Source organism: Protopterus annectens, chromosome 16.part0, assembly GCF_019279795.1.
Source record: "Protopterus annectens isolate FY-2018-M chromosome 16.part0, PAN1.0, whole genome shotgun sequence".
Lineage (NCBI taxonomy): Eukaryota > Metazoa > Chordata > Ceratodontiformes > Protopteridae > Protopterus > Protopterus annectens.
In genome coordinates this window covers 365,308,748-365,330,279 of record NC_056750.1, presented here as the reverse complement: position 1 = coordinate 365,330,279, position 21,532 = coordinate 365,308,748, and the positions used below count along the sequence as shown (strand labels likewise).

The following is a 21,532-nucleotide window of genomic DNA, read 5'->3' as shown; positions in this document are numbered from 1 at the left end:
ATAGTCCATGTGGGTGTAAATTATCTGAGGTGTACCTCCCTAGACTATATGAAGAGAAACATCTCAGAATACGAGTCCCAGGCTAGTGTGAGCCTAGTATTGAGTAACATTTTACCTTCTCCAAGGATGATGATGATGCCACCATACGAACAGAAGATGACTGACTTTAGTAATTGGTTTAGGTTCTACTGCCTTTCTGAAAGGGTGCAGTATTTGTCAGCATGGAAGGAGATAGCAAACAGACTACATTGCATTATCAGGGATGGTCTGCATCTTTCTCCTGAAGGCTTTCGAGTATTAGCTAAAGCATGTCCCATGGTCATCCTCCCCCCGTAGTGCTTTTTTTGGACAGTGTCAAACTGAAAACACTTCTGACATAAATCAAAACCAAGAAAATCTAAACATGTTACTGCTCAATGCTAGAAGTCTAAACAAACAAAAAAAAAAACTCCACTCCCTAGAACCTGTCCTCACCCTAGAGAATGCTGACATCTGTGCAGTCATTGACATGGTTTACAGCTGCAGAGAGCACACAGAGAGTGCGAGGTTACACATCCTTCCATACATTTAGACCGGCCATTACACAAACTGGGAAAAAATGTGGAAGTGTCTCAGTTTGTATCTAAAATAAATGTACCTCAAGGCTGGTCAGACAGGGCATTGTACTTCAGGTTTTCCATATTCGATTCACCATAGGCAAAATCCCATACTACTACATTGCAAGTTATAGCTCACCCTGTTTGATCCAGAAAACCCCTAACATGTATTTAATCTTACTGGAATGATTCACCATCCAACCCATTACCATAGTCATGGCAACTTTAACCACCCAGTGTTAACTGGGAATCAACACCAACCATACAGGTACAGAGATTCCTGGATTTTGTAAACACAAACTCCCTGGACCAGATTGTCATTACTCCAACCAGGGGTGTAAACATACTTGATCTGGCTCTCACTAATTTGGCAGAGTGCTGCACAACCCCTAGTGTAATGTTTCTCTGTTAAAGCCAGACCACAAAATGGTCTCCTTTGAAGTGAAGAAAAAAAAAAAAGTGAAACCCCAGCTAATCCTGCAGTGTTCAGGAACTATTCTAAGGCTAACGTCCGACTGTTAAGTGATAACCTGGCAAACTTTCAATCCCCCATAAACCCTGAGAACACTGCTGCCTATGCAAACCTGTTCACAGAAACCCTATACAGGCATGTTAATAGCTGCATAGAAGCAGCTGTACCCACTAGGAAGAAGTACAGAACTAACTAAAAAAAAAAGCCACCCTGGTTGAATCTGTGTCAGTAGGCTGTATAACAGAAGGAAAAAAAAACATGGCAAAAATTAGGAGGTGCAGTACCCAGCAGGATAAAAACTCATAAGACTAAACAACTCTGAGGATAAAGTCTACCAAAGCCAAATTTGAGATCTACTTGACCTCCCAGGTCAAGAACAACCACAAGGCATTCCTTAGTTATGCCAGCAACTTCAAAGGCAATACACAGTTGTGTTCCATATTGTTGTGGTATTTCCTAAACCCCAAAGACGCCAAGGTGAAGTGCACATAAATAATCGCAGCCACCTGTACTGAGCCAGAAGTTGTAGCAAACCTACTGGCCAACAAATTCATCTCCAACTTTACCCCTCTCTACCCCCTTCATCTTCCCTCCTGAATTGCCATTAAATACAACTCCCCTAATGTTGCTAGGGAACAGGTCCTTAATGCTGTCTCTGTGGCCAAGAAAACTGCATCATTGGGCCCCAGACAGTACCCCAGGATGCCTTCTAAGTAGCATGAAGCATCACCTGTCAGGTCTACTGGAACTGCTGTTTAACTGTAGCCTCCAAACTAGCTTCGTGCTTCATGAACGGAGAACAGCAGCAGTCATCCTCTGCACAAAGGTGGGCCAACTACAAACCCATATGTCTCACTAGTCTCATATGCAAAGCCATGGAAAGAATCATGAAAATGATGAGTAATGACATAGGAAGCCTCCAGACACTAGACCCAACCCAGTTTGGTTGCATCAAGGGCAGGTCATACCTACTTATCCTGGTGGACTTCATTGAAAAGGTCACCAAAGCAATGGATGGGAGCAAAATGGGTCACAGTACCTACCTTGACTTGATCAAGGCATTTGACACAATAACCCACTCATTGTTGACAAACTCAGGAGGTAAAATATAAACCTTTTGTCAACTGGTGGATAGCCAGCTGGCTCACATAGGAACCAGGAAGTTAAAATTAGGGGGTTCACCTCTTCAAAGAGGCCAGTCACAAGCAGAGTCCCTCTGGAATCAGTCCTGGGACTGCTTTTTGGCATTTACATCTCTGAAGTCAAGGACAGTGTCAGTGGACTGTGCCTAACTAAATTTGTAGACTGTAAATTAAGCACATTTATAGAATCACCCACTGATGCAAATGTTCTCCAGGAAGGGCTGAAATAACTGGTGTCAGAGACATCGACTTAAATTAAGTGCCAAGAAATGACATTATATCCTGTGGGAAGTCATCCCTGGGCAACATACCTCTATAGAGTTGAGCCAGTAGCCGGGGACTTGGGAACGTGCACGGACAGTAATCTAGCCTTTGATCATCATGAGTCTACAGTACTAAGGAAATCATTCTATGTTGTGCAATTTATGATTATAGGTATGGCATTTAGGTCCAAAGAAGTCATTGTTCCACTGTTATCAGCATTCGTCACACCTGTCATTGAGTACAGTGGCCCCTCTGGTATGTACCCGACTAGGCATATCCAGCAATTGGAATGTCCATAGAAGTTCCTCACTAAAAGAATATGGGGCACAAATGACATGTCCTATGTAGACTGTCTCAAAGCCCTATCCCTGTATTCTGTCTCCTGCAGGCTGTTGAGGGGATATCTATGCATGGCATGCACGTCATTGTCAGACCCTACCATGATAGATCTTTTGCATAAGACGCAGCACCAGAATTACCCATTCTGAAGAATCAAACCTTGCCCGTGATATAAATAGGACCTGCTGGAGAGAACGGTCTGTATCCCAGAGACAACTACTTCTGTGGAATAGGTTCCCCATCCATGTGAAGCAGAGTTCCTCCGTAGCCCAATTCAAGTGCAACTTTGACAGTTGAATGGGGAAGAGGTTTGACATCTGTGTATCTAATGGACACAGGCAGCTTGTAAATGATTCATCTCTCAGACCCCTTCTTATACTAGAACTTGTCAGATTTGGGTTGCATGGCTAGGCTTAAAAAGACCCTTGCCGTTGTTTGCCTAGTAAACACCTATGAACCTCCCAAGTTTTCACTGGAAATACCACCACTGTAAGGAGCACAAACAGAGCTACCAGGTGTAACCCCCCCCCCCCTTAGCAAATTTGCTATGATAGTCTGGGAGGTAGCAGCTTGGCTCAGTTTAATTCTTCAGGCTTCATACATCCTGTCAAAGCAAAAAAATTAAACCAGACAGGCTAATCAGGGCCAGGACAGACCCTCACGAATGTAGACTACACCCAGAGGTCTTCTAGGAATTGGCCCGCTTTGGGGTACACCTTGGGTAGATGTGTGTGCCTCTTGTCAGAACAGACAGTTAAATCCTGTACAAAGATTCCTTACAGGCAGGCCTTGTAATATGGATACTTTTACTTTCTTATGTATGGCAATGTTATGATTTTGCCACCCTTTCTGCTGATATCTGGCGTTGTTCTGAATGTTAAGAAGGACTTTTTCAAAAGTTGATGATTGTGACTGCCTTTTTGGGGTAGGCAACTGGTTCTGTTCTCCCTTTTGATACTGGCCAAGAGCAAGTACCACAAGTTTCCTCACAAGCTGGATTTACTCACAGAAGACTGGGTTGTTTGATACACTCCATCTTGCAATGTCTTCAGTTAACGGCTTGGATAATAGAATGTTGATAACTTTTAGCTACCCTTTTCTGATGTTCTGCAGCAGGTTCTAAAGGAGGCTAAAAATGCTACTAGAAAAGTATGCATCTAAGTGGAAAATATTTTCTAATTGGTGCCATTTTAAGGCCCAAGAGTCATCTAAGGCCCGACTGGTTTTGGTTCTTTATTATTTGTGCAAGTTATTGTCCTCTGGCTTTCCTTAAACTTCTATCAAGATTAAACCTTTGGCCGTTTTGCTCGTCTGCCTTTGGATCCCCCACTTCTGCCTGTCCTCAAGTCACAGTTTTTGAAAGGGTTTATACATGTTTGTCCATATAAAGTACAGGTGGCTTCTCCCAGGGATCTGAATTTTGTGCTTAAGAAGCTTAGTCTCCCCCCCCCCTTTGCATTTTGTGCCAACTCCTCAGGCAGACTCGACATGAAAGGCCGTTTCTGACTTCTGTTAGCAGAGTATCATGCTCGTGTGGCAAATCAGCCCTGCGTCACATTACACAAGGACAGGGTGTTTATAAGGGCTTAAGGCTAAACTTTTTATGCTTAAGTAGTTTCAGAATTTACCTTGAGCCAGTTTAATCCCATTGCATTTTTCCCACGACCCAAAAGCAAGGGAGAGAGTGAATTCTTCATATACTGCACGTCCACATGCAATTTAGATACTAGCTAGACAAAAGTCATTCTTCAGTAATGCTGATCAGCTGTTTGTCCTTTTCTCGTACGTTCATGGGAGGCAAAGAAGGCGATTTCTATATGGTTGTTTCATGCCATTTCTTTTTTCTGTTCTTACCAAAACCAAGCTACTTCCAGGACGTTAAGGGCCCATTCTACCCGGGCTTTGTTTTTTTCTTTGAATTTATGGAAAGGGGTGGAGTATTTTATAAGCAGCATTTTTGTCCTCTATACATACATTTACAAAGCACTGTAAATTGGATTATTTTCCAAGTCCAGACTAGGCTTTCCTAAGACCATTGAAGCACAGCTTGTAAAAAACAAAAACAGGCTACTGACCAAAATTACCAGACAACTTTAATGAACGCTAGTGTCTCAGCAAGAGCAAGTCTTCAGTGAGTAACACCATTATTAAAACAGTATATATACATAAACATGTAAAACAATCAATTAATCCATAAACTAATTAACAAAATTAGATCAAATGCTTCCAGTTACATTCCAAATTCAAGCCCAAAGGCATTAAAGTGCTACACTTAAAAATATAAACCATTTCTGTGTAGTAATTTATTTTTAAGTAAAATGCTTTCCACAAACCTAACTGCCACCTGCTCAAGAATGGTACCCTGTAATAATGAAAAATCACCCCAGTGATGCTGCTGAAAGTGCAAGGCTATAGGACTAACAGATTGTTGTCTGTTAATATCCCTAATATATTCTTGATGCCTCAACTTAGGCTCTCTTACTTTCTCCTATATTTAAAAAAAAAAAATTACACAGATACTTAAGGGCATAAATAATGCCCTCATTGGTACATGTAAATACATTCACAGGTTTGAACTTAATATTAATTTTAGAAAAAGAACATGCAATAAACTGCCCCCCCCCCGGTATTTACTAAAGAATGGTTGGTGTCTATGGGTGTGAATGTGAACAGCAGGGAAAACAAAATGAGTGTGAACCAACAAATCCCCATAGCTCTAATCACATTTATAAGTATTAAAAGGATCCTTATTCAGTATCATAGAAAGTTCATTATTTCTTACCAAACTTGCCAATAATACCCAAGTAAATCATTTAATTTATCACTAAACATTATAAGTTGTAACACAGTACACTTTCCTCTTATCTACCCCGTCATCAACTAAAGTATCTTTACTTGAGATTTATTTTCTGTTACAATTCAAATACATATTATTGTATTACTCATCTTTCCGAAATGATTCCATAACTACTTAATTAGTATATCCGTTAGTTATAAAATCTGAACCTTCCTCTTAGCTTCATTAAAAAAGTCTGATTCATTACTACATAACCTACATAGATGTAACATTTGCCCATAAGGCAAAGAGGAAATTAAATGTGGGGGATGGCAGCTACCTCCATGTAGGTATTGTCCACCATCAAAAAATTTCTTATGTATGGTGGTGGTTATTTCTGCACTACATAAGCCTGTTTTTATTAATGGTGTTTTACTCCGTAAAGGCTTGTTTTACTTGTTTTAGAGTTTATTAAAGTTCTCTGGTAATTTTGGTCAGTAGCCTGTTTTTATTTATTTGCTAAGACCTTTGTCCCCGTACTCCTGGATTCTTAATTTACTTCCTCCTCCTTGTTTGGTTTCTAAGCTATATAATACACCCAAATAGCTTAGGCTACTGCCCTATTTGATCCATTGTTAAGCATTGTAAAACTGTAAGTAAACTTAACAAATAACAGTTGATGTTCTAATAGATCCCTGTTGCATTTTTCTTTTGCCGGAGTGTGGCTATATAATACGTTTGTTTACATAGATGTTCTGCGTGTTTCACTGTTGCAGTCGTCAAATTTGGGTTATCTGCTTGCAGTAGTCCTCAGTCGGTTGAATTAATAAAGTCTTGGGTCCTGCGCCGGTTACTGTCTCTTCTTCCGTGACGTCAAGTCAGGGGTATAAAACATGCAGCCGATGCCATTACATCAGTCTTTCTTGCCGTGCGGTGCCCGAAGCAGAAGCAGTTCGCAAGTGCCGGTCAGCCAACTCCTGAAATTTTCGTTTTCGAGTTTCAGAACCCAAGTCTTCAACTAAAAGCTAAGTACCCCATTGGGGAAACTTTTTCTTGCTCTAAACCGATGTCCTTAAAAGTAAATAATTGCATTTCTTGTGGAAAGCAAATACCTCATAAAGATATTCATTCGTACTGTATTCCTTGCCTAAGCCCTGACCACGACGTACCTCGCTGTCTGATCTGTGCCTAATTTAAACCACAAACTATCCGTCTGTATATTTTCGCTTCTAAATATTTTGGTGCTTGGTTCAATTATCCAGATATGTCTTCGGTAAGCCATCCAACTACCGACATTCTGAAAAACGCAAAGATAAAGACAGAGGCCGCCTAGGTCCAAAGCTGCTGACGACGCTTCTCCTAAGCCAGTGGCTCTCAATCAGTCCATTCATTTGCCAACCTTCTTTCCTAATCCATAGAACAAAGGGGAATGGATACTGCACTCCTTTGATGTGCACAGACAACTTAGATTTCACTTGGACAGGAATAAACCTCAAAGGAAATCTGAACAACTGCTGGTGGCATTTGCTGCAGGGGCAGAGGGAAAGGCTATTTCAAAGCAAACCATTTCTAAATGGATAGGCCATTGCATTAATTTCTGCTATATGCACCATGGAAAACCAATCCCACAGGGGATCAGACCCCATTCAGCCAGGGCTGCATCTACCTCTACAGCCTTTCTCAGAGGTGTCCCTACCAGGGACATCCGAGAAGCTGCTACTTGGAGTTCTGTACATACCTTCACCAAGCATTACCATTTGCCATTTTTCTCTAAATCTTAGGTTCATAGATAGGTACTAGGCTATCGGCCCTAGGCCCATACAAGCCTAGCCAAAAAGTGTAACCTGGCTTTCACCACCCAAGAAAATTATTTTCTTGTGCCCCTATCAAGCAGAGCCACAGAAGTGATCCCTGGGGTGAATTTCCCATTTCCCATCCAGTCATCAAGATTTTTCTTGAAGAGTGCTAATGAGCTCTGTTTGAGATAGGTAGTCTGTTCCAGAGTATGGGAAGTCTCTGGGACAGGAATCTATCCCTCCAGCAGGTTCTGTTTATTATTGTGGTGACAAGGTTTAGGTCCCTAGAGCGTGTAGCTTGGAGGGATTGGGATTTCTTTAAGTGGAGCATGTCCAACAGCTCTGGGTTTGACATAGCTTTGTATGTTAGGCAGCGATCGCCCCTGAGTAGGCGATATGCGATGGAGTAAAGCTGTAGTTTTTTGAGACTGTCTGCGTAGGGCATCTGTTTGAGGCCAGTAATCCTCTTTGTGAGGTATTTCTGTGGTCTTTCCAGTTGTTGATGTCTTATGAGGTACATACCAAAAGGGGCGTTGTACTCTATAATGAGTCTGAGTGATGAGTAGAGGGGAAGAATTACCTCTTTTTTTCTGGATGAGAATCCTTTTGTGATGAGATGAGCCATGTAGAAGGATTTCCTGACCACTGTGGCGATGTGATTATCAAAGGAGAGACTACTGTCCACCTGTTTGCCAAGGTCTCTTAAAACATTTTCGGCATTAAGGAGACTACCAGCTATGTGGTAGGTCATGGGTACAGAGTTTTTACCAAAGAGGATTACAATACACTTTTTGGCATTGAGCTTCAGGCCATGGCTTTGACAACAGGTATCTGTCTCAGTGAGGCCCTTTTGTAGTTTAATTTGTCCACATCATTAGGAGTTTCGATTATGGCTCCTAGTTTGCAGTCATCTGCAAACTTTGTTAGCAAAGACCTTCTGTGTTAGCCTGCACTTCAGAGAAGTAGATATCAAATGGGAGTGGACCCAGGACTGAACCCTGTGGTACTCCACTTGTCACTGGTCTGATGTTGGATTTGGAATCCGCTACTTTCACAGTGTGGGTTCTGTCCGTGAGCCAGTTGGCAACCCATCTTGTGACATAGGGATTTATACCTAGTTTAGTGAGCTTATCTGTAATTCCAGAGTGGGGGATGGTGTCGAAAGCCTTGGCAAGATCTAGATAAGCTGTGTGAACCATTTTACCCTCATCTGTGGCTTCCAGAGCTGCCTTTACCACTGCAGTCTTGCAGGGTCTGATAGCTGGTCCTAATGATATCTAAATTCCTCCTCCCATCCTTAGCTTTGGGAATCTACCCAAATGTGATGACTGCAACAGTGAAACACAAAGAACATAGTACAGTTGTGTACACTTACATAAATGTAGATGTTCGAGTCTATTCACTGTTGCAGTTCTGGTTACCCTCCCTCCAGCCCCCTGACTTTTTTGGCTATACCTCTACTCTCCTTTACTATGCTTTAAAAGCTTTTTGGTGTATTTGCTTTTTTATTGGAGGTATATCCTTGTGTGTGTGTGTGTGTGTGTGTGTGTGTGTGTGTGTGTGTGTGTGTACATACATATATATATATATACATACATATATATAAACATATACATATATATGGGAGGGTGGCCTAATGTTTAAGGTGTTTGCCTTACAAACACAAGGTGCAGGGTTTGAGTCTCACAAGGGATAATTGGCTAGGCTTAAAATGGCTCTCAAGGGCAGTTAGCCTACTACTAATCTGTGAATATATATATATATATATATATATATATATATATATATATATATATATATATATATATACACACACACACATATATATATATATATATATATATATATATATATATATATACACACACACACACACATATATACATATATACACACATATATATATATATATATATATATATATATATATATATATATATATATATATGTATATGTTTTATTGTTTCCCATTAAGGGGGCACCTAACATCTGGGGCAAGAAAAACTGATGTAATGATGTTGGCTGCATGTTTTATATACCCCTGAAGACCTGACGTCACAGAAGGAGAGAGCAACCGACGCAGGGCCCAAGACTTTGTTAATCAGGCCAACTGAGGGCTACTGCAAGCAGATAACTCAAATGTGATGACTGCAACGGTGAATACACTCTTAACATCTACATTTATGGTAAGTGTATACAATTGTACTTGACTCTTGTTTTGCTAGGATGGTTTCCTAGTATTTCCCTTTCTGGGCTATTGCCTCTGTTCTTGGGGCAGAAAGCCCTGCAGCTTTTGGTAGTCCTAACCGCATTTTGTATGGAGCTCTGCTTGAACTCCTGGCAGCTAGAACATGTGAAAGATTCCGTTTAGGTTGCTCATATCTTCAGCAGGATATAATCTGAGCAGCTTAGGCCACTGCAGCAGTGAACAGTTATAAGTTTACTTACACCACTATACTTTTGATTCAAGATCCAGTAATGGCTTGGATAGCTTGATTACTAAGTAGTATATTGAATGCAGTTAAAGGGGCAGGCAGACCAGGCTTATTTTCTCCTGCTGTCGTATGTAATTTGAAATGCATCCACATCTTTGGGTGCTTTTTACTTGTTAATTCTGTCAACATTAATGAGAGCAGTTTGTAAGATTTCAGAACTGAAAGTGTTAGCTGTATTGCCCTTCTAGAGGAAGCAGAACCTGAGCTGGAATTGACATCCCTTGGTCTGAATATTTTGATTGTTGTATAGTACCATAGGTTTCAAGTTTCTTAAAAAATTTTAATGAGAATATTTCCTTGGACCCACAGTGGATTGACAGCTTCCATCCCATTTCAGGTTCTGCACTTTTTGGCAAGTGTGTTCTTATGATCATTTCCAAATGGTAAGTTTTAGGGATCATGCCTTCACTTCTGCAAGGTGTTTGGATGTTACTGGACAGAGATATCTTTTGGCATTTTACTGTTTTGGGTCTACATGGGGGATCCTTTGTCTAATTGGACAAAAATTCCAGAAAAAAATTGCCATTTGATCTTCATTACCTTTGGTCATGATCACCAAAGCTTTATAGGAGAATAACTTGGTTTCTGGCATTCCTTTAGTGGGCACTTCCATGGCTGCAATCTCAAAAGTGTGTTGATAAATGGGAGTGTTATTTTACGTCAATGAGTGTATCAAAGGAATGGGAAAATTCAATTTTGGAGCATTGGCAGTTTACTGAATGAGTTAAGATCAACGTTAGTATTGTTGAATAATGAGACATATTGCTGGTTTTCTTTTGCTTCACTTTAAAGAGACTTTGAATACATGCATTTATAAATTCTGTGGTTGTGAATGGACTGCGTATCATGTGAGAATCCGGCAATATATATTTCAAAGTTGTATGTGGTGTAGTAGCCATTACTGTGTTTTTTGTGTCTTTGTGCACTAATATTGCATTGTGTGATTTCCAGTGTTGGGGTAATTTTTGCAAGTAACTGTTCTAAATGTTTTGGGGTTTTTTTTCCATTTTTTTGACTATATGTCTAGTTTGTAGGTTTTTGTGTTTTGCTTGATTGTATGTGGTGCTGCATTTCTTGGTTTCAAGTTTGTCATTTTTCTTACAGTATTGTTTTTCTACAGTTACTGCAGATCTGTAACAGCGAGGGAGTTATCCTGTCTTTCCTCTTCCCAGAGGGCAACATTCCTAGTTCCAGTGCTGGAGATGGTATCCAGTGCAGATATTTTGTGCCATGGAAAAAGACTCGGGTGGCCATGGTCTTTGCTTCCTGGTTTAGGATACAGTGCAGGGCCCTGGAGTCTGCTACCTCTTGTGGGCTTTCTGGCCATCAGACTCCTGTTAATATTTAATCACATTATATAAAGATGTAGATGCTATAGTGAGCTGTGGGTGCCATTGTTACTGAACTGTCAGGTGCTCATGTAGCCTCTTCTGTCTGACAGTTTTTGTTGGTTCATAGGTTGTTGCTAGGCTATCTGCCCGAGGGCATTTATAAGCCTAGCCAGAGTGTGTCAGCGTTTGCTGCCCCATTGATTAACTGAGCCACTGTCAAGAAGAGCCAATGAAGTGATCCCAGGGGTGTATTTTTGTTACCCATCACTCGTCAAGGTTTCTCTTGAAGAGTGCTAGTGAGGGGCTCTGCCTAATGTAGTTAGGAATTTTGTTCCAAAGCATGCGGAGTCTCTGTGACAGGAATCTGTTCCTCCAGCATGTTCTAGTGTTGTGGCGAGGTTTAGCTCACTAGAGCGAGTGGCTCACAGTTACTTGGATTTCTTTAGTTGGAGCATGTCCATCAATTCTAAGTTGGACATGGCTTTGTAAGTCAGGCAGAGATCACCTCTGAGTAAGCGATATGCCACTGAGTACAGCCGGAGTTTTTCCAGTCGGGCTGCATAGGACATATGTTTGAGGCCAGTAATCCTCTTGGTGAGGTACTTTTGTGGTCTTTCCAGCTGTTGAAAGTGGCTTGTGAGGTACATCCCAAATGGGGCATTGTACTCTATGATGAGTCTGATGAGTGACTAGTAGAGGAGTACTATAGCCTCTTTATTTCTAGATGCAAACCCTTTAGTAATTAGATGGGCTACATAGAAGGATTTCCTAACTACTTTGGCAATATGATTGTCAAAGGAGAGATTACTATCTTCCTGGGTCACCAAATCTCTTATTACCTCTTCTGTATTAAGGGGGCTGCCAACTATATGGTAATTCATGGGTGTTTTGTTTTTCCCCAAACAGGATGACTATGCATTTTTTGGCATTTAGCTTGAGACCAAGACTTTGACACCAGGTGTCCGTCTCAGTAAGGCCCTTTTGTAGAATGTCCTTGTCAGATGGAGAGTCAGTTATGGCTCCCAGTTTGCAGTCATCGGCAAACTTGTTTAGCCATACTCCTCCTGTGTTTGCCTGTACTTCTGAGAAGTATATGCCGAACAGTAGGGGTCCCAGGACCGAGCCTTGTGGGACACCACTTGTGACTGGTTTAGAGTCGGACCTGGAGCCCGCTATTCTTACCGTGTGAGTTCTGTCTGTAAGCCAGTTGGCAATCCATCTCGTGACGTAGGGGTTTATGCTCATGCTGGTGAGTTTTTCTATAATTCCCGAGTGGGGAATGGTGTCAAAAGCCTTGGCGAGGTCAAGGTAGGCTGTGTGAACCACCTTCCCCTCATCTGTGGCCTTGGTGACTGTCTCGAAGAAGTCAACCAGGTTTAGTAGGCATGATCTGCCTTTAACAAAGCTGAACTGGGTCGGTTCAAGTGTTTGGAGGTTCCCAATGTCTTTGTTAATGAGTTCCATGATGATGGACTTCATAGCCTTGCAGACCAGGCTAGTCAGGCTTATGGGGCGATAGTTACCAGGGTCAGTTATGGCCCCTCCTTTGTGGAGCAGTATAACCATTGCTGTGCACCATTCTATGGGCATGTAGCCTGTGGAGAGGCTGAGATTGAACAGTGTGTTTAGGTGGGGGGGTTAGTTCGTGCAAGACGCAGACTGGGACACCATCTGGTCCCATTGACGCTGTGCTTTTGACTTTTGTAAGGGCTGTTTTCACCTGTGCGTCTATGATTTCCGGGACACTACACTTTTCCGGTATTGTTGTGGGCCCTTTTGGGGATAAGAGGAGGGTGAAGTTTGCGCTGAATCCATCTGCCAGGATGTTGGCAATATCAAAGGTTCAGTGTATATTGTGCTGTTTTGCACTAGCTCAGAGCATATCTGCGAGTTGCCACTTTGATTCTTGACATAGCTAAAGAAGGCTTTGTGGTTGTCTTTCGAATCCTTGGCTATTTTTCTTTCAAAGTTAGCCTTGGATGATTTTTATGAGGGACCTTAGTTTCTTCCTGACACTGATGAGGGATGTCTTGACTTCTTGGGATTTGCTTTTTTTCTGAACTCGTTTCCTTCTCCTATTGTATAGCCTGTTTATGGCAGAGGTCCACCAGACTAGTTTCCTTCTCTTAGGGGAGTGAGTCTTGGTTTTGCTACGGATGGCACGATCCATGCATCCTTGTAGGTGCTCGTAGAGTGCATTTGTAAAGGTTCCTGCATCTTGGACACTTGTTATCCTTTAGCTTGGGGGCTGTGAAACTTACCACCTCTGTGTTAAGTAAGGTGAAGTTTGCTATAGGAAAGTTTTTCACTGAGGTTTCCTTGGTTGGGGGTGGTGGTGTTGTGTGGACATCCAGAGTGATTAGTTTATGGTCTGATCTAACCAGTGACTGGTTGACCTTTGGTGCGGAACACCTGTCGTCCATGTTGGTGATGACCAGGTCCAATATGTTTTCACCTCTGGTAGGGGAGTTTACCAGCTGACACAGGGCATTTGAGTTGATAAATTCCTGGAAGCACTGGACCTGAGAGTTTGTACTTGAGTAGTTTTCCCAGTTAACGGTAGGGTAATTGAAATCCCCCAATATCAGGGTGTTCAGTATGACCACCTTGTTTTCCAGTGTCTCCAGAAAAGCAGAGTGGTGGTCCTGCATCATGGAGGGTGATCTGTAGCAGGCCACAATTTGCATTGCAGATTTGCCCTTTGCCTGTTGGTCATTTGGGCTTTGGAGTTGTGGACTTTCCATTAGTCTTTTGTATGGATTTTTTTTTTCCTGCCTTCAGAAACAAGTTTGATGACATGCTTATCTGGCATAGCCCAAGAGATGTGATCCCTGTAGAGAAGGGAGCACCATCTCAGTCAGTAGAGTTGCAAGTACTTCTCCTGGCCCTGAAAGATTTGCAGACAAAGCTCTATTCTGGTATCTTTCCTCTTTTGGTATGACAGTCTGTTCCTTATCTGGTATTTAGATGGACAAGGAGAAGCACAGTTCTAGCCTTGTGCAGTGAAACGTCTGTTTGGAAGCAGACCGTAGGTAATGGGCATCACTCCCCTAGGAGTTAACATCCCTGGATAGGTGACTGAGCTGTCAGGTTTGCAGTTATTCCTCTAGTGCTGTGCTAGGGCTGTATCAGGCTTTCCAGAAGTGGACCATTCTTAAGATTAACCTTTTTGGCACTTTGGTCCTCCTCCTCCTATATGCTCAATACTTTTGAGCACTGGAGAGGTGGTGGTGAACACGTTTTCCACACAGGAGACCCCTGTACACTTTCCTACTGATTCTGTACCTTATGACAAAGTTCATGAAAGAAAAACCAAAGCTCATTCTTGTCATCCCTTTAGTGCAGAGGTGAGGAATTGTTTGACACCAATACATGGCAGTGCAGTAGAATCTCCTGGTCCTGGCCAGTAATGTTCCCCATTGTTAAGACAGCAGCCAACTTCTAGGACCTTGCTGTAGTTTTGTACCCCTTTATTCCTCAAGGGTGTCTTGAAGGCAGAAATTATTAGAAAACTTTTCACTCAGATGACTTTTACCTTCAAAGAGCAACTTTTATCCATCTTGTTGGTGGTTTGTCCCTTAGATTCCCAGTGTGTTTGTCATCCCTGATATATTTTCTGTTTGAGCTATAGTTAGTTATTCCACAGTCCATAGTATACATGTCAGTTATTTTAGCCCATTAGGACTTTATGGAGGTAAAGATTGATCTGATGATGTCAATTTTCATTCTATCCTCAACCTGTGGGTTTGGTTCCAATCCTCGGAACGAACTGCTGCTGCCATAGTTTGTGGTAACCAAAGAACACTCGAGCTGCTTATCCAAAATGCGCATATCCTAGTTACCTCAGATCTAGTTTGCCACTTTTCGTGTCAGACGTGGTGCCAGTTGCTCTTGAGCAGATAAGTCATTTGTGTTAACATATTTAATTGTAACTTTCAAATCCTTCTGTATGTTCTAATTTTTTCTGTAGTTCATAAAATCTCTTATCTTTTGACTTTCTTGTACGTCAGTACTCTAAGTATTGTTTAGTATTTCCCTTTCCCTGCACTTTGGTGCATCATTGCTGATATTTTCCTCCTACACTTTGTGAAGTTTTTTTCAGTATCATTTGTGATATTTTTTCTATCCTGTCTTTATAAAAAACAAAGTTTTTACCTGTATTTTTCCTCAGTTTTTCTGTGTGTGGAAAATAAATATGGCAGAAAAGGAAAAGGCTTTGACTGGATTTAAATATTGTCAGTAATGTACCTATAAGATAGCTTATTCTGACATGCATTTTTGTGTTTATTGTATGGGCCCCCTCCATCTTCAGGAGGATTGCTCCATTTTCCACTCCTTTAGCCACAGAGCTCTTGTCAAGCAGGAAAACAAATTAATCTTGAAAAGCCTGCTTCCATCTTCTGTCAGCGAGACATTATCTGGATCCACTTCTAAAGAAAAATCAAGAAGTAAATCAGATTTTTGTAGTATGTCGTCTTTGTCTACCAAAGTATTTGAGAAGACAAGGAAAAGTTTGTCTGTATCGACATCCATCGACTCAGTCTCAAAAAAAAAAGAAATTTCAGTTCCATCGTCCCCTTTGGAGCTGACAGGGAAAGACACAAACATCTGCTCCGACTGATTCATTTGAACTGAGAATTAAGATAAGTCTGATATCAGAACCAGCTAGCTCTTCATTTCCTAAAATTCCAGGTCAAGGGCAAACTTCAGTGCTGAGATCCTCCAATCCGACACCACAGTTATAGGATTTGACAAAAATTTTTCTTCCAAGAACGTTATTCACCCTCAGTTAATCCCTTTCCAGAGAGACTTCCTTCACCATTTTTGGAGAGACCTACATTGCCTTGTGTGATGTCAGGCCATTCCTCTAAAAGCCGAAGACTGTGTTGAGAGACTGGTGGGAAAAATCCTTGAGTGAAAGGTATGACAGGTCCACCTCCGTTCCTACCCTGACAGATCAAAGATTCCATTCTTCAGCTCCTCCTCCTTTACTTCCTCCTCTTACTTCACTTGAAGTCTTAGGGATTACAGTTCCGAGCATCTGTGTCAGTATTGAAGATGGTTCTAGCTTCGGAACCATTAATTTCTCTGAGCTCTTCAGTTTAGTCAGAGCAGGAGACCTCTCGGAGCCATATCTGTCCAGTCAGTTCCGAGGGGGTAGAGTTGACGCCTGTATTTTCAGAGCCTTATCTGCACTTCTGGGATTTGGCACGGATCAGCTTGACTCCAGCTTCTGCTTCGAGAGAAATCTCTTCGAAGCAAGAAGTGACCACAGTTCCCAGGCCTACTCTTACATATCTGAGGGTCCTTCCCCGGCATTCAAGGCTATGGAGAGAGCTATGACTGTAGCAGTCAGTTGGCCCCTTTCTGCTCTGAAAACACATACCTGTCACACCTACATTCATAGTCTCAACACATGGCTCCACAAGGACAGTGAGTACCAAAACCTCAGAAGGGAATACCCTCTTCTGATACTTCTGCAGGTCGTCCCACTGAGGAGGTCACTAAGAAGTGCTAGGAGGAGGACTTGGATTCCCTGGAGGAATCTATCACAGAGGACATGGACTTAGATGAGGGCAAAGGATCCCCAAGATCACCACCTGATGTCTCCTTTGGAGAAATCCTATAAATCTTAAAACGGAGAGATGATTGGAATCCAATAATCCTTCGTCTGAGGTGTCTTTGGTAGCAGTCCATCTACCTCCTGGGTATTTCTGCTCTGCAGTAAGCTCATTGAGTGGATGTGTCGACAGGCATGGAAGGCCCCTGACACCAATGAACACATTCCCCTGGAGGCTTGACAGAATTATCACTGCCCTGGAGGATAAACAGCTCTGTTGAAAAGATTTGCCTGTTGATGCCGTGGTAGTAGTAGCAGCAACAGAAAAGGAACTGAGGAAAGTTCCTCTATCCATCCACTCAACAAGGAGTTTCGGGCGATGGATAGGTTTGGGAAATGAGTTTATGCTTCAATGACCTTTGCATTATGGTCCTTGAATTTCTTGGCACATTTCACCAGACTGCAGAAGGATCTGATTAAGGAATTTTTAGATACCCTTTCAGGATCCATCTCTGAAGAGGTTCAGGGGTCTGTTGCTTCTCATTTGGCTACCCTGCAGTCCATGTCCAACTCATCCATGAGGCTCATTTTTCGTGCAGCTGAAGCGACAGCAAGAGCAGAAGGCTCAGGTGTTGCCATCAGGAGACACGCCCAGATGCTCTTATGTGATTTTATGGAGTCCTTCAAGTCTTCGTTTGTCAGTGCTACCTTTCACGGCACGTCCTTGTTTGGCCCTAAAGTTAGACACTTTACCTAGGTGTGAGAAAGATTGAAAGACCCTCTCTGCTGTAGGTATGTTTTTCCAGTCTACAATGATCCTTTACGAGGAATCGGCAAAGTAGTGGAAAGATGTTTCAAAAAGTTCCAAGGCCCTTTTCAAGACACGTGGAGGTAGATCCCCTAAGGGCAGAGGGGGGACTTCAATGGAAGACGCCACCCTCATGGCAGAGGAGGCCCACAAAACCAAGGGTACAAAGATTTTCTTTGGCAGGCCCTTTCAGTACTCCTGAATGGAGGCCTGATTTACCCCCAACTGTGTCCAGAGGAAGACAACTACCCCTGCATCAGAGAACCTGGCTAGAAGTAGTCACATACCTGGGTGCAGAGGATAATTTCCAGAGGTTGTATTATACCATCTTCCCTTCCATCACCCCCACCCCACACCCATTTGCAAAAGAATCCCTGATGGATCCACCCAGTCAGAGAGAACAAGCAGTACTACAAATTCAAAAACTGCTAGAAAAAAGTAGTCTAAGAAGTCCCACTAGACCAGCTAAAACCTGGAACTTGCTCAAGATTCTTTTTATTGCCAAAAAAGGCAGGGGACTGGAGACTGGTTTTGAATTTCTTTTTTAACAAATCAGTTCGACAGATATTCTTCGTGTTTCACTGTTGCAGTCCTCACATATGGGTTATCCAGTTCCCGGTAGCCCTCAGTCGGCCCGAATACCAGAGTCATTTGGTATATGATGTCGGCTGCCACCGGTTATAAAACTGATGTCAGAATGTCTGGTATAAAGGGAGGCAGCCGACGCCATTTCCTCAGTCTTTCTTGCCGCGAAGCCCGAAGCAGATGCAATTTGCACTAGTGCCGGTCGGCCGTTTACCTTCGTTTTGCTTTCCGACTACCAAGTTGAAGACTCCTTCAGATAAGTACCCCGTTGGGGATCCGCTTTTCTTGCTTTTAATGAATGTCAGATAAAGTTAATAACTGTCTTGCTTTGGAAAACAGATTCCGCACCGTAATTTCCATTCCTGTTGTTTAACTTGTTTGGGCCTTGAGCACGACGTCCTTAACTGAGATCTCTGTGCTTCCTTTAACCTGCGTACCATATCCCGTAGAGCTGAGATTTTGTATAAGCATTTCGGAGTCTGGACTGAGTTCGTCGGAATGGCGTCTTCTCGTCTCCCGACTTCGGGTATATGTAGGAAACGCAAAGACAAGGACCGCGACAGGCCTAGGGTTAAATCTGCCAACAACACACCAGTGAAATTGGTCGTCAGCACAGCGTCAGTGAGGCGCTTTCGCAGCCCCTGCAGACAGCAGATTTTCAGCCACAAGCCTCTGTCGAGACCGTTACGGAGTCCTCCATGCCGCAGGCTGCTGTTTTGTCTTCAGACCCTCTGCCTGTCATCGACTCAGATGGGTCCGGAGCCACTTTGCAGGCACCGGCGTCTGACACCTCTTCTTTTTGACATGAGACCAGAACCAGACCGACTACCTTAGTTCAGACTTCTGCAGTTGCTAGGCCTCCCAAGTCCCTCCGGATTGCTAGTAAACCTTCCAGCCGCAAACCTACTCACAAACAGGCATCGGCCTCCCCTCCTGTGCCTCAGTCCTAGTTGGTAAAGATGGCTGATGATCTTCTTTCCCTGATTAGCGGCTCTCATCCCCCCTTCAAAGAGGGCTAGGGAATTGTCTCCTGATGCTTTGTTTGTCTCAGATTCTGAGATTTCCAGTATGTCTGCTGGTGAAGGACATTCTCAACTTTTTTCTGGCTTTGAGGATTCTGATGCTGAGGACTCTGATCCCTTCTGCCTCCCCTCCAGAAGATTTTTCCTTTGTGGATACTTTGAATACCCTTAGGGAGCATTTTAAATGGGATTGTCAGGATTTTCCACAGTCTAAGAAAAGAATCAGGGAATTTTTGGATTTGCCTCAGCATAGGCTTCTGGCTATACCTCCAGTTTTGGAAGTTGTGCATGTTTTCATGGAAAATTCTTTAACTCCTAATTCTGTTCCTCCTGCCCCCAGAAAACCGGATATGTATTATGGAGTTCCTGAATCTCATAAAATTCCTTTTTAAAAACCCTACTGCTGATCCAGAAATTTTCTCAAGGCCCCAAGGGTGTTAAGGCTACTATTGCTAAAAACCCTGTGCCTTCTAATCAGGAGTCTAGGGCCTTGGACAGGTGGGGTAAAAAAGTCTGTGCCTCTGCAGCTCTTGCCATTAGATCTGTGAATTGTCTTTTTCACTTGCTTAAAGTATCAGCAGCATACTTTGGAGGTTATTAAGGCTGAACTTTGAGATATTCTTTCCATGACGGGGAACAAAGATTTACAAGACTTACTGAATTCTGCCACTTTAGTTAATAAGCATTCACTTCATTGTGGTTTCGACATTTTGGAGGCTTCCTACAGAGCAGCAGCCACTGGGTCTGTAATTAGAAGGTATGTTTGGCACAGGGAGCAGCCTCTTTCTGAACCTGTTAAGTCTAAACTGCTGGATGTCCCTTTGCACAAGGGCAATCTTTTTGGTAGTAAGGCTGAGGAGGTACTGAAAAAGTTGGAGGGTAAGGCAAAATCTGTGCAAGCTGTAAAAGATTTCCTTCAGGTTCAGCCTCCTCGGTTTAGTAGGCATTATCCTTCCAAGAATTGGTCTTTCCCTGATCCTGGCAAGTAGGGTCGCTCTAAGCCTAGGGGTTTCAGATCTTCCAGAGGGCAGCCTTCTGCCCCTCAAAGGGCTAAGCAATGGCATTCTTCTTCTGCTAAATCGGGGAGTTCTAAGCCAGCTCCCCAAGGCAAACATTCTCAATGACTCTGGCATTCTTGTGCGTACCTCTGTGGGCCCTGGCTCTACTTTGGGGGGGAAGGTTAGCAGAGGTATGGTCTACCATCACAAACGACAAATGGATGCTCAATATAGTAAACCAAGGTTACAAGTTTTACTTTCACACCTTCCTTGTTTTACAAGAGTACCCAGACATACCCAGAACTCTCAGGGCAGAGGTAGAAACTCAAATTTCTTCTTTACTGACTATGGGGGCTATTGAGCCAAGTCCTGCAAACCAGGCAGGCCTAGGTTTTTATTCAAGACTATTTCTGGTACCCAAGAAAGGGGGCACCTGGCACCCTATTCTGGATCTGTCTATTTTAAATATTTTTCTGGTGATTCCCAATTTCAAGATACTCACCCTTCAACAGTTACTACCAATGCTGGGCAAGGATTCATGGCTGGTAACTTTGGATCTAAAGGAGGCTTATCTGCACATCCCAGTAAGGGAAAGTTGCAGGCAGTTCCTTCGCTTCAGGGCTGGGAAGCAACACTTTCAATTCTCAGCATTGCCCTTTGGCTTATCTACTGCTCCCAGAGTTCTTACCAGGTGCCTGGCTCCAGCCATTGCTTTTTGCAGGCAGAGAAACATTCAAATTTATACTTGCCTGGAAGACTGTCATTCAAGCAAACTCCCCAGAACAACTGGAAAAGGATTTGGATTTTGTGAAGAACACTCACCTCTTTGGGTCACACTCTCAACGAAAAGAAGGCAAAGTTGGTTTCTACAAGGGAGATTGTTTTCCTGGGAGCGAATCCGAATACAGCAACCCAGATGGCATTCCTCCCTCAACAGAAGCAAGAAGATCTTTCGGCTTACTTCATGAACTTGGCAAGCATGACCCAGCTCTCTGCAAGGCAGTTCTGCAAGCACTGGGGTATATGGCTTCATGTATTTTGATGATCCCATATAAAAGGCTGCATATGAGAAAACTTCAATGGTACCTCAATAATCTTTGGTGTCAACACACACACGACTTAGACTTGATTCTTCCCGATTCCCTGTCTACAAATGGAGTTCCTCTGGTGGGCGACAGCCTGTTAGAATAATGGTATGCCTTTCTGCTCACCGCCTGCCAGACACACACTCACCACAGACGCCTCGGATGTTGCATGGGGGGGGGGGCGCTAATCTGGATGGCAGGGGCATACACGGGACTTGGAGCAACCAACAGATTCATCTGAAAAAAAATGAGCTGCTGCGGCT

General features: G+C 42.9%; 1 protein-coding gene across 1 annotated transcript in view; it reads left to right on the top strand.

Moving 5' to 3' along the window:
* BRD3 (bromodomain containing 3) overlaps positions 1–21,532 on the top strand; it is a 1,106,862-nt gene that overhangs the window by 303,240 nt on the left and 782,090 nt on the right. The gene's annotated exons all lie outside the window — the stretch shown is intronic.